This window comes from Lutra lutra, chromosome 14, assembly GCF_902655055.1.
Source record: "Lutra lutra chromosome 14, mLutLut1.2, whole genome shotgun sequence".
Taxonomy (NCBI): Eukaryota; Metazoa; Chordata; class Mammalia; order Carnivora; family Mustelidae; genus Lutra; species Lutra lutra.
In genome coordinates this window covers 11,510,798-11,527,123 of record NC_062291.1, presented here as the reverse complement: position 1 = coordinate 11,527,123, position 16,326 = coordinate 11,510,798, and positions in this window count along the sequence as shown.

Genomic DNA, 16,326 nt, shown 5'->3' with positions numbered 1-16,326 from the left:
TGTATTTCAAAAGTATCAACTATTGTGGCAAATGACAAAAAGAGGCTTTTAGAGTAAAAATTTTCAAAATGTTTTTCAGAATGTTTCTCTATATTCCTTTTTAAAATGAAAACTTTTGACACATCTACAGTAAAACAAATGAAATCCAAATGTAGGCTTTATTAATTAGTATAAGGGAGACATTTGTCTGAACTCCATCAAAGTCAAGAAATAGAATATTCCTGGAACCCCCAAAACCTTGATTCTTTCTTTCTCTCTGTCAGTAACAACACTCTTGAAATTTCTTTTTAGTTTTGTCTCCTGTGAATATGTGGGTAATAACGATAATCTAATCTGTTTTTGGTGTTTTGTGAGTATACTCACAGAATATGTATCCTCTTATGTATGTCTCCTTCTCCTTAGTTTTATGTTGGTATAATTCATCTGTGTTGTTGTATAGTTTCATTTTCATTAGTAATGTAGTAATCGATAGCAAACTATATTTAGTCATTGTTCCAGTTTTGAGCCCTTGGATTTTCCCCAGTTTTATTGAGAAATTACTGACATACATCACCGTATAAGCTTAAGGCATATAGTGTGATGGTTTAATTTACATATATCATGAGGAGATTACCACAGTAAGTTCAGTCTACCTTCATCATCTCATATGGATAGAATTTAAAAGAAAGAAGAAAATAAGAAAGGGAAAAAAAATTTCTCCTTGTGATGGGAACCCTTAGGATATACTCTCCTCATGACTTTTCTGTATATCACACAATTCAAGCAATTGGATTTTGATTTTAAGCTCATAATAGAGCTATGAACATTTTTGACTCTGTCACTTCTAGTTCCTGTTCTTTTCGGTAAATAATAAGAACGGTGTTAGTCATAGACAGGGTTACCATATAAGTTATTATAGACACTGGGATACTTGGAGAGTTGAAGTGTTCTTAAAAAAAAAAGCATTGTGTAATTTTAAGATTTCTTTTTGTATTTATTGACTGAAAAATAGGTTATAATACATTGGTTGGCTAATTAAATAGTCCCGTTCTAAAACAGCTTTAAGTAATACAATTAGTTCTGAAAAATAAGGATAGTATCTGTGTACAATGAATATGAAGTTGAAAAAAGCCTTTATGCTTATTATTTAAGGATTTAAATAAATAAGCAAAATAATCTTAGATTTGGATAAATAACTTTTATTAACCAGTTTATTAATCGGTCACTATTTGTATGTTGAATGTATTTTTTAATGTAGTCTTAATATTTTCAAATTTCTTCTGCAATTGCCATAAGTGTTCCTTGAATTTTATCTAGTGGATTAATAAATCTGAGTTTTCCACTCTTCTCTGTAATTGAGCAAGATATTCTATGAAGGGCCTGACATAAATCTAAACTCAGAAAAGATTGTACTCACTGAAGAATACTTTTATTGAAAATTTTCATTATTTTACACCAAGTATTTTCACAGATACTATCTTTTAGGCTCTACTAAGAATATTTTTCTTCTTCCAAATAGTTTCATTAAGGAAAAAACCCTCTCAAATTGTTCAAGTTGCAAAATTATAGGCCTTTTTAATTTCATTCCATTCTAGTTAAAAAAACCCACAAAAACACATATCCTATTAAAAATAGAAACTCCATAAAAAAGTTCCTCCTGCAAGACAAGATTCTATAGAAAGGGATAATATAATTTAAAAATGAAGTTTTGTGAGAAGATTGATGGTCTTTATTTAATTTATTCAGTTCTTCTCTTGATCTTGTATTTTTATTTGTGTAGATCTTGACTTATGATGCGATTATGTCCCGATAAACCCATAATTTGATAATACCATAAGCTGAAAGTACACCTAATACACTTAAGTTACTAAACATCACAGTTTAGCTTAGCCTACCTTAAACATCTTCAGAAAACTTACATTAGTGTATAGTTAGACGAAATATGGAACACAAAGCTGATATACAACATTAAATACTGTTAGGGTACGGAGTCGACCACCCCTCAGTTAGACAGAGAACACTCTCGATAATGCAAGTCACACAGCGAGGTTTATTTCCAGCTAGCTGGGGTCCAAGTATCTGCCTGGCACAGTGGGTTTCAACAAGGACCCCGAGCACTCAAAGCCAAGGGTTTATATAGCATTTTCAAGGCACTTTCCCATAGCTACATACATATCTTGCACCCCACTTTGACAGTTTAACTTTGTTTAACCTTTTGCCACCCCGGCATTACCCTGGCACCATCCTGGCGGTTAAGTGAGATTTAGGTTTAGAAGAAATTTAACTTTATTTCCATTTCCTTCTGCCTCAGCCCCCCTCAGTTTTATGGTGGGGAGGGCGACCTTAAGCCTTGAGGAACTGAGCCATTTGTCTCTGGAAATTGGACCATCTAAGAGATATCTCAAGTTACGTGCGCCCTGTGGGCTGGTTAGGGACGCTCAGTAAAATGGCTTCCCGGCCTTCAGGATGGCCATTCTTATGCTAACCCACTCTTACAGTGCAAGGTGCCAGCTTCGGCTTTGCCAAGATGGCTGTACATATGTCAGGGCTAGACTTGAGTATGGGTACAGCCTTGTTTTTCTTGGCCTTCACACCTGGAGCTGGTTTTCCAGGACTTGTTTTTAAGTCCCCTGGGGGAAGAGGAGCAGGGACAGTTTAAGGGCTAAACAACGAAGTTATTGTTTAACCTCAATGGAAGCCTCTGGCTAAAATAAAAATATAAAATAGGTCCTTACAATACTATACTGCAAGAGAAAAACAGAATGGTTGAATGGGTAAAGAATGGTTAGTTGTATCCATTGTTTACCCTCATAATAGTGTGGCTGCCTGGGGGCTACCACCATTCAGCATCCCAAGAGAGCATCCTACCACATGTCACACCTGGGAAAAGATCAAAATTCAAAATTTGAAGAATGTCTTCTACAAAATGCGTATCATTTCTACACCATTATAGAGACACAATATCCTAAGTCCAACTATCCTAATTTGGGGACTGACTGTATACTTTATTTTCAATTACTAATTCAGTGAAAGCTTCAAAGATTTTTGATATTAAATTTATTAAATAATTTGAATATTTTTACTGGTGTTAGAAAAACAAGGTTCTCTTTGTAAATGTCCCATTTAGAAAGAAAAAAAAATTAATACAGTTGTAGTTCCATTAGGTCAATTTTTTCCAAATAATTCTTCAAAGGCTTAGACATTTCTCTTTTTTTCTTTTTTTCCTTTATTTATTTATGTTTTTAGAGAGGGAGGGAGACAAAATGGGGGGAGGGAGGGAGAGGAGGAGAGAAAATCTTAAGTACTTTCCACATTCAGCAGATGTGAGGCTCGATCTCACAACCCTGATATCATGACCTGAGCCAAAATCGAGAGTCAGATGCTTAACCAGCTGAACCAACCAGGTGCCACAAAGACTCAGACATTTCTCTCTTTTTTTTTTTTTTTTTTATTTGTTTATTTGACAGAGAGCTAGGGAGAGAGCACAAGTAAGCAGAGCATCAAGGAGAGGGGGAGAGAGAGAAGCAGGCTTTCCGCTGAGCAGGGAGCCTGATGCGGGGCTCGATTCCAGGACCCTGGAATCATGACCCGAGCTGAAGTCAGCCGCTTAACCAACTGAGCCACCCGGGTGCCCCGACCCAGACATTTCTAAAATCCAGTGGGTAGTGCATACTAAGGTGGTGAAGAATTTTTTTTGTTTTTTTTTTTCAACATCAACTTTATCATAAAAGCTTTGTGGTTTATTTGCTCAGATCACGTATATTGTAAAACTTAACAACTACAGCTTCTGTCTAGGTCATTGGGATATTATAATTTGTTCAGACACACTTATGAATTTTTGTATGCACCACAGATCCAAGTTCATTTCTGTGGCCCACGTTTGTTAATTTTGTAAGAACTTTGTGTTCACTGTGAAACATGGACATTCTCATGGTCCATGAAAATTTGTATTTCTATTATTACCATGAACCAAGCAGTTTTATCTTCCAACATTTTAATAAACTCATCAAAGCATTTATTATAATGTCGTGTCAGAATGAATTTCTAAACACTTTATTTTGACTCCTTAATTTCAATGAAAAAAAAATGCTGTTGGAATTAATTGATTTCTATTTCCAGCATCTGATGAAACTGCAGGAGTCACCATATTAACGGGTTGTTTAACCTCAATGGAAGCCTCTGGGAGTCAGTTCATTTTGTCATTATTCACAATAACTCATTGATATGAGAAAAATTTATTTAAGAGACTAGACATCTGATCTAAATGAAAAGTCGTGCTTCACAGACTTAAATGTTTCATGTGTAAATGCATCTTCTGGGGTGCCTGGGTGGCTCGGGTTGTTAAGCAACCAACTTGATTTCCACTCAGGTTGTGATCTCAGGGTCCTGAGATCATGCCTGATGCTGGGCTCCATGCTGGGTGAGGAACGTGGTTAAGATTCTCTCCCTGTGCAACCCTACCACCCACACGTGTGTGCTCTCTCTCAAAACAAATACATCTTCTTCAGTTTTGTGTGTGTGTGTGTTTAAATATTTTATTTATTTATTCATGAGAGACAGAGAGAGAGAGAAAGGCAGAGGCAGAGGGAGAAGCCAACTCCCCACTGAGCAGGGAATCCCATGAGGGACTCCATCCCAGGAGCCCAGGTTCATGACCTGAGCCAAAGGCAGACGCTTAACTATCTGAGCCACCCAGGCACCCCAGTTTTGTGTGTTAAATCACCACTTTAGGGGTAGTTGTGTTTAATTTACTAACTTTTAAAGTGGATGTTGAGTATCCTTCCACAGGATTGTATCTTCTTTAGTTTTTTAAAAAGTATTGACAACAATATCACTTTAACACATAAGAAAATCATAAACATTGTTAATGTTAATGTTTATGATGTCATAAACATTGTTAATGTTTGTGAAATGTTTGTCCATTTCAGTTTTCTAAGAAATGGAAATGAAATGAAATGAAAATCCCATAGCTCATTTTTTCAGTTTATATTACTTACATTTTATATGTAACTTTTGACTTTTGAGCCATTTATTCTTAAAGAGGTTATTACAGGGACACCTGGGTGGCTCACTGGGTTAAGCGGCTGCCTTTGGCTCGGGTCATGATCCCAGTGTCCTGGGATCGAGTCCCACATCGGGCTCCTTGCTCAGCAGGGAACCTGCTTCTCCCTCTGTCTCTGCCTGCCACTCTGCCTACTTGTGATCTCTCTCTCTCTCTCTCTGACAAATAAATAAATAAAATCTTTAAAAAAAAAAAGAGGTTATTACAAAATAAAAAGAACATTATCAAACATCATAATAAGTAAAATAGTAATAAATGTACAGCTTATAAATATCAAAGGTACTGTAGCAAAAGTATTCAGATTATTATTTAGAAATTCCTGGGGGCGCCTTGGTGACTCAGTCAGTTAAGCATCCAATTTTTTATTTTGGCTCAGGTCATGATCTCAGGGTCATGAGATCTAGGCCAGTGTCAGGCTTGGCACTTAGCAGAGAATCTGCTTGAGATTCTCTCTCTCTCCTTCTGCCCCTCTCCCTGCTTGCATGCATATGCTCTCTCTAAAATAAATAAATCTTAAAAAAAAAAAAAAAAGAAAGAAATTTCGTGGCAGGATGGCTCAGCTTTTAAAAAGATGTATATTTCACATCTATTTTAATTATAATTTCTTGCAAGATGTGGAAGATTCCACATCTTGCAGACTGCATGCTGGTATAGGAACAGATGGTTGGTAAGCCGAGTGGCAGCCAAGGGCAACAATGGTACCCTAACCATTAGTACTAACGGAACAGTATGCTGGCACAACAAGTAAATTAGGACTGTTGGGGGAGACTATGATTACATGTATCATCAGGTCAGTAGATAATGCCACATTATTATTCCAAAGTGTATGTGTAAGTGTTTCCATTGTTTTATGTTTTCTTTGATGAGGTAGGATGGGGCTGTCTCACTTGGCGTTTTGTTTTTCAAGCTCATTAAATGATATATATTTTATTTTTATTCTCCCATCTCATCCCTCGAGAGTTTCATCCTCTTTAACAAAGAAAAGCACACATTTTAAAAATTCAAACTCATCAATATAGAATACAAAGCATTAAGATATACCAATGAGTGCAATGCTTAAAAATGGGGGAAATGATTAATAATACCACTTGTTGAAAAGAGTATAATTTATAACAGTTTCTTTGGAGGATAATTTCACAATATATGCTCAGATTAAAAATATGTATATCTTTTATTCAAAGACTAGGGTTCTTGCTGTGCATCCTGAAGAAATATTTATCCATTAACAACAAGGCTGACAAACATTTTGATTAAAACTACAATATGATGATTTAATACAAACATTAAATGCAATATTTAAAATAGACTATGTGAGCTATGTATTATTTTGCAATGAAAATAGATCCAGTGTAAATGTCTCAGTGAAAAAAAAGCAAGTGGATGTATATATGGACGGGCAAATTTACCACTTTCATGGGGCCTGTACAATTCTTGGATCTGCCCTGAAAATATGTACCTTATAATATCACATGTGTAAAAAAAGGCTTTCACAAAACAAAGATGTATTTTTATATATTCATGTATATATACATTTTCTAACAAGCAGATTAGGAATTCCGAATATACACTAAATGCACAAAAATGTTTATTTTTGGAGTTGGGAATTAACATTCAGCATCTGAGTAGAAACAGGAGAAGTCTGAAGAGTTAACATTATAGACATTTTAAGATTTCTGTAGAATGAGCATATATTATTGTGTGATTAATGTAATTGAAATAAAACTTATTTTTAGCTACCCAAAAGGAAGAAAAAATTACTTGCTAGAATGTCATTTTTCTTGTCAGGAATAAAAAAGGGATATACGCTCAATAGAAAAAATTATGAAAAATAAAATTGAAACGTGGAAGATAGTTTGTCAGCCTGCAACACATGTTCTGAAGAAAGCTACAGAGTATGAAAACAGAGGGAATAGTTGGAAACAATATTCTAAAGGATGAAGTTTGAGAATATTTATAATAAATTGATAGGAGAGTTTTCAGCCTGGGACTAATTTACAGGATTATGGTAGACTGAATCTTAGCCCCCTTATGAAACACTCCCATTGTCATGTGGGACAGTCCTTCCACTTAGCGGAAACGTCCCCTTCCCTCTCTCTTGACTCTGTATTTGGTCACATGTCTGGCTTCAGCCAATCACATGTGAGCAGGGGTGAGAGTGTTCTGTCCAGGGCCAGCCTACCGCTGTGGGCTCCCTCTTGCCAAGTCACATTAGGTCAGCTGATCCCAAGAGTAACTGTAGCTGCATGATTATCAGTGAGTGATGTTTTAAAAGCACTGAGTCGTTTTTATACAATGGTAACTGAGTAATACAAGTGTTGTGAAGGATAGATAAACCCACACGTAGATCAAATGCAGTGAAATTTAACAATATCAAGGATAAAAAAAAAAAAGAAAATTCTTATAAGCAACCAGAAAAAAAAGGATTATCTTAAGATCCACAGTAATTATACTGTTAGTAGCCTTGACATTAAAAGGCAACAGGGGCGCCTGGGTGGCTCAGTGGGTTAAGCCGCTGCCTTCGGCTCAGGTCATGATCTCAGGGTCCTGGGATCGAGTCCCGCATCGGGCTCTCTGCTCAGCAGGGAGCCTGCTTCCCTCTCTCTCTCTCTCTCTCTTCCTGCCTCTCTGTCTACTTGTGATCTCTCTCTGTCAAATAAATAAATAAAATCTTAAAAAAAAAATAAAAGGCAACAGAATTATATCTTTAATCTAGAAATGTATACCCAGGTAAAATACCCTTTAATAATGCAGGCAGAACAAAAGAGACCAACGAGCCCAAACACCATCACATTAAAACTAAATCTACTGCTAAAATAAAGGCATCATGTGTGAGATAATAATTTTACATCTTAAGCATCATGTAAAAGAAAATCTAACAACTTCAATCCTGATAGGAAAAGTACTTTATAACAACAGAAAAAAATTATTTGAGAAAATGCAATAATGCTGGCCTTAAGTGAATTGATATTTGCAAAGTTCTGGAAGAGTGTCTGGGCCATAATAAATACTGTATAAGTAAACTGTTTTAAAAGTAATCAACTTTGCAGACTTTTGAGAACATGTTTTCTTTCTTTCTTTCTTTCTTTCTTTCTTTCTTTTTTTTTTTTTTTTTTTGAGAACATGTTTTCTTACAGAAATTGATTTCAATGTTAGTCTCCTGGAGACTGATGAAGTAAATAAAAAACATTAAGCATAGAGTTGAACTGAAAAACACAATTAAAAAGTTTGACTTAATAGCTAAACACAGAGCATCATACCCAATAAATAAAACTGTATATTCTTGGGGTGCTTTGGTGGCTTATTTGGTTAAGTGTCTGCCTTCAGGTCAGGTCATGATCTCAGAGTTCTGGGATCGAGCCCTGCACTGGTCCCTCTGTTCAGTGGGGGGTCTGCTTTTCCTTCTCCCTCTGTCCCTTCCCCCGTTCATGCTCTCTCTCTCTCTCTCAGATAAATAAAATCTTTTAAAAAACTGTATATTCTTTTCAAGAAATACAAGACATTTTAAAAATTAACTATATTAAGAGTTACCAAGATATATAAAATATAATGTATATCTTTACCTGTCATCTAAGATAATATATATCATATTTACTTAATATGCATATGTTCTCATATAAGTATGTATAATATATATGAGAGCACATATATATACATATTAATGTAGTGTTCCATTCAAGAAGTTAGAAAACCAAAAAATAAACTCAACATTAAAATGGAAATGAGAAAGGAAAGAACATAAATGAAAAACAAAGCCGGGGGTTTCTGGGTGGCTCAGTCCATTAAGTGACAGACTCTTGATTTGGGCTCAGGTCATGATCTCAGGGTCCTGGGATGGAGACCCAAGTCAGGCTCCATGCTCTGGGTGGAGTCTGCTTGAGATTCTCTCCCTCTCCCTCCACCCCTTCCCTGCTCATGCTTTCTCTCTTTCTCTCTCAAATAAATAAAATCTTTTTTAAAAAACCCAAATAGTATAAATGATAATTAAAAATTCTTTTGTTTTTAAAGATTTATTTATTTATTTGAGAGAGCGAAGGAGAGTGAGCATGAGTTGAGGGAGGGGCAGAGGGCGAGAATTTCAAGCCAACTCCCAGCTGAGAGTGGAGCCTAATCCGGGGCTCATTCTCACCAGCCGTGAGATCATGACCTGAGCCCAAACCAGCAGTCAGACACTTAACCCACTGAGACACCCCAGCACCCTGATAAATAAAAATTCTAGTGAAGGAAGAGGGAAAACAGATGGTACAACTAAACAAACAAACATGTGATTAAGTGTTCCTAACTAAAGACCAAATGTAGCTTTAAATCTTCCAAAAACCTTACCCTTAGTACTCCTCGAAGATACCAGGGCTAGATCACTGTTTATAAATAATAAATAATCCTCTTTCTATTCTAGCATTCAGAAGAAGGAGCCTGGTGGTGTAGGAACCCTGGGCAGCTCTCCATAGTACCAGGTTGAGCAGGAGGGAAAGACCAGGGCCACCCTCAACTTGAGTGGATAAAAAGAGTTTGGGTTGTTTATCTACTGGATACGTAAGGGAGGTGGTACAGTGAGGAGACAGAGTACAGCAATCACATTCACACATTCGCCCAGCTACCCACTATTTATTATCTACCAAAATGTCTGACATGTTTCTAGACATTGGTCTTAGAGCAGTTAAGTAAGTGTTGGAGACTCTACTCTTAGGAAGCTTACATTTTGGTGGGGGTGCCAAATGAGTCTAAATGAGTCTAAATGAATTCGTCTACATTAAAATAAAGAACATATGTATATATGCATTATGTATTTATATTTGTTAAATATAAATATGCATTCTCCTATAATGATATATATGCATTAACCTATAATATACATGCATTTAATATACATATGTGCATTAAATATAAATTATATATGCATTAATCTATAATGATATAGAGAAAGCAATATATCAATACCTATATTAGAAAATTGAAAAGTTGTAAATACTCTGAGTTTATTAGAGAACTAAAACATTCTCTGAGGCATTGTAAACCAGGGTAAGAGAATAAAGTGTAGGTAGCAGTCTTACTTCAAATCCCTTCTTAGGAGCCACTGAGCAGGGACCAAGTGAGAGGGTGTTGGATGTGGTAGAACTCCTGGTCTACCAGCACAGCTATGGAAAGATCCCTACACCCAACTGTGGCTGGCCTATTGGAGGCCTCCATGAACCCCAGTACAGGGCCGATGGGAGGAGAAAGGCCACAGAGCAAGGGCCTGATCCCCAGACATCTCTTAAGTCATGATAAGGACCTAGAATTTTATTCTAGGTGTCATGGGAAGCAAAGAGACAGATTTGAGAGGAAGAACAAACTGATTTGTCATGATGCTTTTTAGAGAATTGCTGGTAAGAGACTGAAATGTAAGGGGTCAAGACTGGAAACTGGGTGCCTCGAACAGAGGCCAGGGCAAGAACCTGGGTCCATGGTGATCCCCATCCTTGTCTGTCCCTCCAGTTCGACCTCACAACCCTCTATCCTCAACTCGCTTGAATAAATAGGTATTATGTGAAAGCTATTGTTAAGATAGCCTCTTCCCCTTTATTTCAAAAGGCTAAATATTCCTAGCACTTTTATACTAATTTCATTCTCATTATTTAATCATTTAACTTGCCTTTAGAACCTCTCCAAATTATGCACATTTGTCTAAACTAGTGGGCTCTAAAAATAGAACCATGGTTCCCAGAGGGTCCCATGTAAGATCAGGAAAATTAACTTCAGGATACAAATTTTTCTATTGGAGTTAAATGTATTCTGATGATTCATCCGGTTGTCCTTTTTTTACTCAAAGGTTCCGTTGCTGGTGGCTTTATAACATCTATGAATGAATTGGTGATTTGAGAAGTTTGACCCTAGGAAAGCTGTTGTCTTAGGCCAGGTTTCCTGAAAAATAATGTGTGCAGAAGTTTATTGTGGGTGTTCTGTGGGTGCTTTAACACCTGCAAAGCAGCAAAGGACATAGGACTGAGCTGATGGAGAAGCTGACCTACTGTAAACTGAGAGCACAGTTCCCAGCAATTTCAGAACTGCTCTAACTGGAGATCAGATGCGTTCCTCACACTGCATATCCACCAGTCAGTGGATGCTGGGTGTCCCTGGATGGAGTTACAACCTTGATCAAAGTAGCTCCCTTTGGCCTGAAGACCTTACCTAGAGAGGGATTCACCAGCTGGGGATCGAGCATCGTGGTCCTGAGGAGGGGATCTGGGCAGCACGACAGCCAACACAGCTGATCACTGATTCGTAGTTTGAGGCAGAGCTGATAAGTAGTATTTATCCTTTTAGGTGCCTCCTCATTCCAGAGATGTCACTCTATATCCAGCTGTGAAAAACTGCCCTGCTTAACTATTCCTTATAGTCTGCAAGGCTCCGTGCCATTCTCATCTCGGTATATGCTTGCGTTCTAACCCCATCTCATGTAGTCTGCTGAATTTAGTACTTCCTACATCTCTGAATTGTGCTGTGCTTTGGTTTTTTAATGACAACACAAGGGGACCAAAAGCCTGAAAATCAGTCAAAGGTCTTTCTGACCCTCTAAAAGCAATGCATCCTTGATATAGAGTGCCTATCCCATCACACTCAGGTTTCTCCTTCCCTGCTTCTAGCGATTTTCCTGAGGGTGGAAGACTTTAATTGTCCTGACCCTCCTGAGCTCTACAGTTTGGTATATTTGGTTGCTTGATGGTGGCGGGGGTGATAGGGAAGGGGTCAGACAACAGAGGCGTCCACACAGCAGCTTCCTGTGAGCTCCTACTCAGAGCAGCCAGTGACCATTCCTGAAAGCTGCAAGAGGGCTCTAACCTTTATTTCCATGGCTTTGAGCATAAATCGTTGATCCCTGAAGAAATGAAATGTCAACATTGTTTTTGGCTCATTTGGGACACTAAAAGCAAGGTTCTTCCTGATCTCTACAAGTGAAAATGCAAAGAAGCAGAATTCTTAAATGAGGGACTTCAGGAAACGATAGTGTTGCTCCTCCATGAGTGTAAGTAGGAATAGGTTGTCTTGAAATTTTTATAGCTCGCTTGGTATTTGTTTGTTTCATACATGCCTTCTAGAAGGATATCTCATTACATGTTCGTGTCCAGAGTGTTAAGCTTGAGTTTTGTATTTTCCTAAGCATCTGCCCCATCACCTGTCACCAGGAAAAAATCTCTCTCTACTTCGTGTTCATGTGACAGTTGTGATTGTGAGTTAGTGTCCTATACCACTAAGATCGGCAGAAGATCTGACTGTGAGTTGGGGCTCTGCCAGTTCTTATCTGATTTGAGTAGGGTAATGTGGAAGGAGATGAACCAAGACTCATTAAACCTAAGGCTTTATTTGTAATACTCTGGCATGAGAACTCTGAAGTAGTGTTCTTCCTTGGGAAAGAAAGGTGGAGTTTTTACAGAGTGTTAGCCAGAGAGGCATAAGAAAAATTCAGCTAGTTTAAGGAAGAATTGGTCAAAGAATCTTTGGAAAAGGGAAGAATTACTCTTGCCGTTGGCAGGGGCTGGTGGGATAGTTTAGGTTTAGCAAGAAGGTGGAATAGGAAATGTTTCAGGGGCTAAAGTCGTTTGTAAAAATGGGGCGGGGGGGCGCGGAGAGAAAGCTCCGGGGGTCAAAGTAATGCAAGTGCCACAGTAGAAATTTTTAGTCTTTCAAGGTCTTTTTCTGGGCCGTCCTCTGGTCAGCAGAGAAACTGTTGCTGACTTCTGAAATAGCTATCTTGGGTGCCTGGGTCGTTCAGTTGGTTAAGCAACTACCTTCAGCTCAGGTCATGATCCTGGAGTCCCAGGAACAAGTCCCACAACAGGCTCCTTGCTGAGTGGGCAGCCTGCTTCTCCCTCTGACCCTCTCCACTCTCACACTCTCTCTCTCTCAATCTCTCTCTCAAATAAGTAAACAAAAAACCAAGCATGGACAGGACGGGTATCAGAAATGTTGGGACCATGCCTCTTAGAACAAATTCTGCCCCAGCAGGAATCAGTCAGGAGAATAGATCCCACCCTTTTTGGAATTTTTAGATAAGGTAGGTTTGATACCCATGCCTCTGTGTTCATTCTCAAGATTTGCCCGGACAACCAGGGTTAGGAGAAGAAACTTTCAGAACTTCATTCTAGCAATCAAATACATTAAAGCAAGGCAGTGGGGGAAGACAATGGGAAGAGAATGGTGGAAAGACTAAGTAGACTGTCAGCCAAAGGCCTGGAGTATGGGGTTCTCAGTTTAAAGTTCACCTTTGATGCTACATTCGAAGTTCTTGGGAGAACTACCCCCTTCTAGATGAAGTTTGATTCTGGAAAATCCCGAGAGATTGTGTGTTAGATCTCCTGTCCATACAGATACTTAGGAAGTCAGGGTAAAACGTCTCTTAAACTTAGAAATAAGCATCCAAACTTAAAAACAAAAAAACAACAAAAAAAAAAACAACAGTAGAAACTACTTTAAAAAAAAAAAAGTGGGGGAAGGTGCTTGGGTGACTCAGTTGGTTTAGCAGCAAACTCTGAATTTCCACCCTGGTCATGATCTCAAGGTCATGAGATTGAGCCTATGCCCAGCGTGGAGCCTCCTTAGAGTCTCTCTCCCTTTCCCTCCACCCTTGACCCTGTGCTTGTACTTTCCTTCTCTGTCTCTCTTCTAATAAATAAATAAATAAATAAATAAATAAATAAACAAATCTATTGAAAAAATAAAATTGAATAAAATAAAAAATTGAATTAAATAAATAAACAAACAAATAAATCTACTTAAAAAATAAAATTGAATATTAAAGTAAAAAAAAAAATTCCTAGCTATTGGATTGAAGTAGTGGTGAGTCTGTGAAGACTTATGCTATTGCTAGTTCTCTCCAGGCCTCTCTCTCTCCTAATAGTAATCCCTGTGCCCTCCAGTTAGATCCTATTAACAAAGCTTTAAAATGCTATTATGGAGAGGAACGCCTGGGTGGCTCAGTGGGTTAAAGCCTCTGCCTTTGGTTCAGGTCATAATCTCAGGGTCCTGGGATTGAGCCCCACATCAGGCTCTCTGCTCAGCAGGGAGCCTGCTTTCCCTCTCTCTTTCTGCCTGCCTCTCTGCCTACTTGTGATTTCTCTCTCTCTCTGTCAAATAAATAAAATCTTTAAGAAAAATGCTATTATGGAAAACCTAACATAAATTTACCTGTGTGTGTGTGTGTGTGCAGTGTGTGTGTGTGCATGCTTGTGTGTAATGCATGCTAGAAGGCATAAAATGCAACAATATTTAGAAGCAAATTTTCTAGTCCTTCAAGTGGGAAGAATTATCACTACTATTGATATGCATCATGTAAACCAAAATAATCTCAAAATACCACTGATGATTGTCAGACCAATGGTGAGATCTTGTTTGGGAAGAATAGACAGTGAATGAAAAAGTATAGTGAAAGAGAGTTTGAAAACAGTTTTTGGAGAGTCTGGTATGTAAAGCTAATGAGTTATCTTGTAGGCATAGGGGAGTCTGTTGAAAGTATTTGATCAGGGACCAAAGGGAGTAAAGTTCTTATGACAACACTGTGTGGTTTGGCTTAAGTGGAGACAGCCTGAAGGCAATAGGGCAATTTAGAAGTTATTGGAATAGTCCAGATAAGGAAATAATGATTGAACTAGTGAGATAACAAGCATACATACACACACACACACACACACACACACACACATACATATATAAAATACATACGCGCACACACACACTATATATATGTATATGTATGTGTATATAATCAGAGATATCTTTGAAATAGTATATTTCAACCTATAGGGCTTTGGCCAACCAGCTTTTGAAGGGATAAGGGAGAGAGGAATTTAAACACAATTTTGAGGTTTAAAGCGTGGCTATCTAGAAGGATAGTGGTTCTATTAACAGAAGTAAGAGGAAATGGAATATGGAATACAATTCGGTTTGGTGTGGCTGGCAGATATATCAAGGATTTGATTTTGGGCATTGCAAGACTGTCATCTTGGTCACTAGTTCTCAATGATCATATTACTAAAGATTGATTCAGTCCTTTTGATGAAACCTACCTGTGTGAAATGACAATTAGGCCTGAAGTATGTGTAGCCTTATCTTCTAACAGTTTATGGTTTTAAAATAAATTTTGTAATAAGAGTTTTGATGAACATCAAGGCGATCTGCACTACATAGTAAGTATGCAAAGCCATTTATCCACATGAACTTTTAAACTCTGAAAGGTGTATTATTTATGTTAGGAAATAAACTTGGTAGCATAGAAACAAGGTGTGGTACTGCTGGGTATTCGAGAGCTTATTTTGGTGCAATAATGAAAGGACAATTTAGAGGCACTTGGATGGCACAGTCGGTTAAGCTTCCGACTCTTGATTTCAGCTCAGGTCATGATCTCAGGGTCATGAGATAGAGCCCCACATTGGACTCTGCCCTCAGGGGGAGTCTGCTTAAGATTCTCTCCTTCCGGGGCGCCTGGGTGGCTCAGTGGGTTAAAGCCTCTGCCTTCGGCTCAGGTCATGATCTCAGGGTCCTGGGATCGAGCCCCGCATCGGGCTCTCTGCTCTGCGAGGAGCCTGCTTCCCTCTCTCTCTGCCTGCCTCTCTGCCTACTTGTGATCTCTCTCTGTCAAATAAATAAATAAAATCTTTAAAAAAAAAAAAAAAGATTCTCTCCTTCCTCTCCCTCTGCCTCTCCCATGGCTCTCTCCCTTTCTAAAATAAATACATAAATAAATTTCCTCAGAAACAGAAATCTTCCTCAGATATTATCACAAATGTCCAACAGAGCAGCAAACATGGAAAGCTCTTCTCCAATGTAAGCCTACTTGTGCACTGATGGCATGGTTTCCTGGCTTCCTTATGTGCAATAAATCCCCTCAGAGCTGACCCCTGCTTTCGTGTGTGTTGAATCCTTCTCTGTTGGTGCAAGGGAACATGGGGCAGAGACCCTCAGCTGCAGATTTGTTGTGGGTTCTGTGTCAGGGCACTTAGGAGAGGGGACTTGTACTTTTTCTAGGCCCAAAAGTAAGGCTGGGTGTTGTAAATGCCAAGGCAAACAAATTTTAAAAATCTCAATAATATTACTAATTTGCAAACTGAAAGTTCTCCCTGCCTTTCTGTAACTCATGAACTTGTTCCAAATGTATGTCTATTAAGAGAAAAGGTAGGATTTGCATACTTTATGGAGCAAAGCCCAAGCCATTATCCTAAAACACAGATGTGCATATAATAGTCTTCATTTAGGTGCCCCTAAGTGGTTCAGTCATTAGGTGTCTGCCTTCTGCTCAGGTCACACAGGATCCTGGG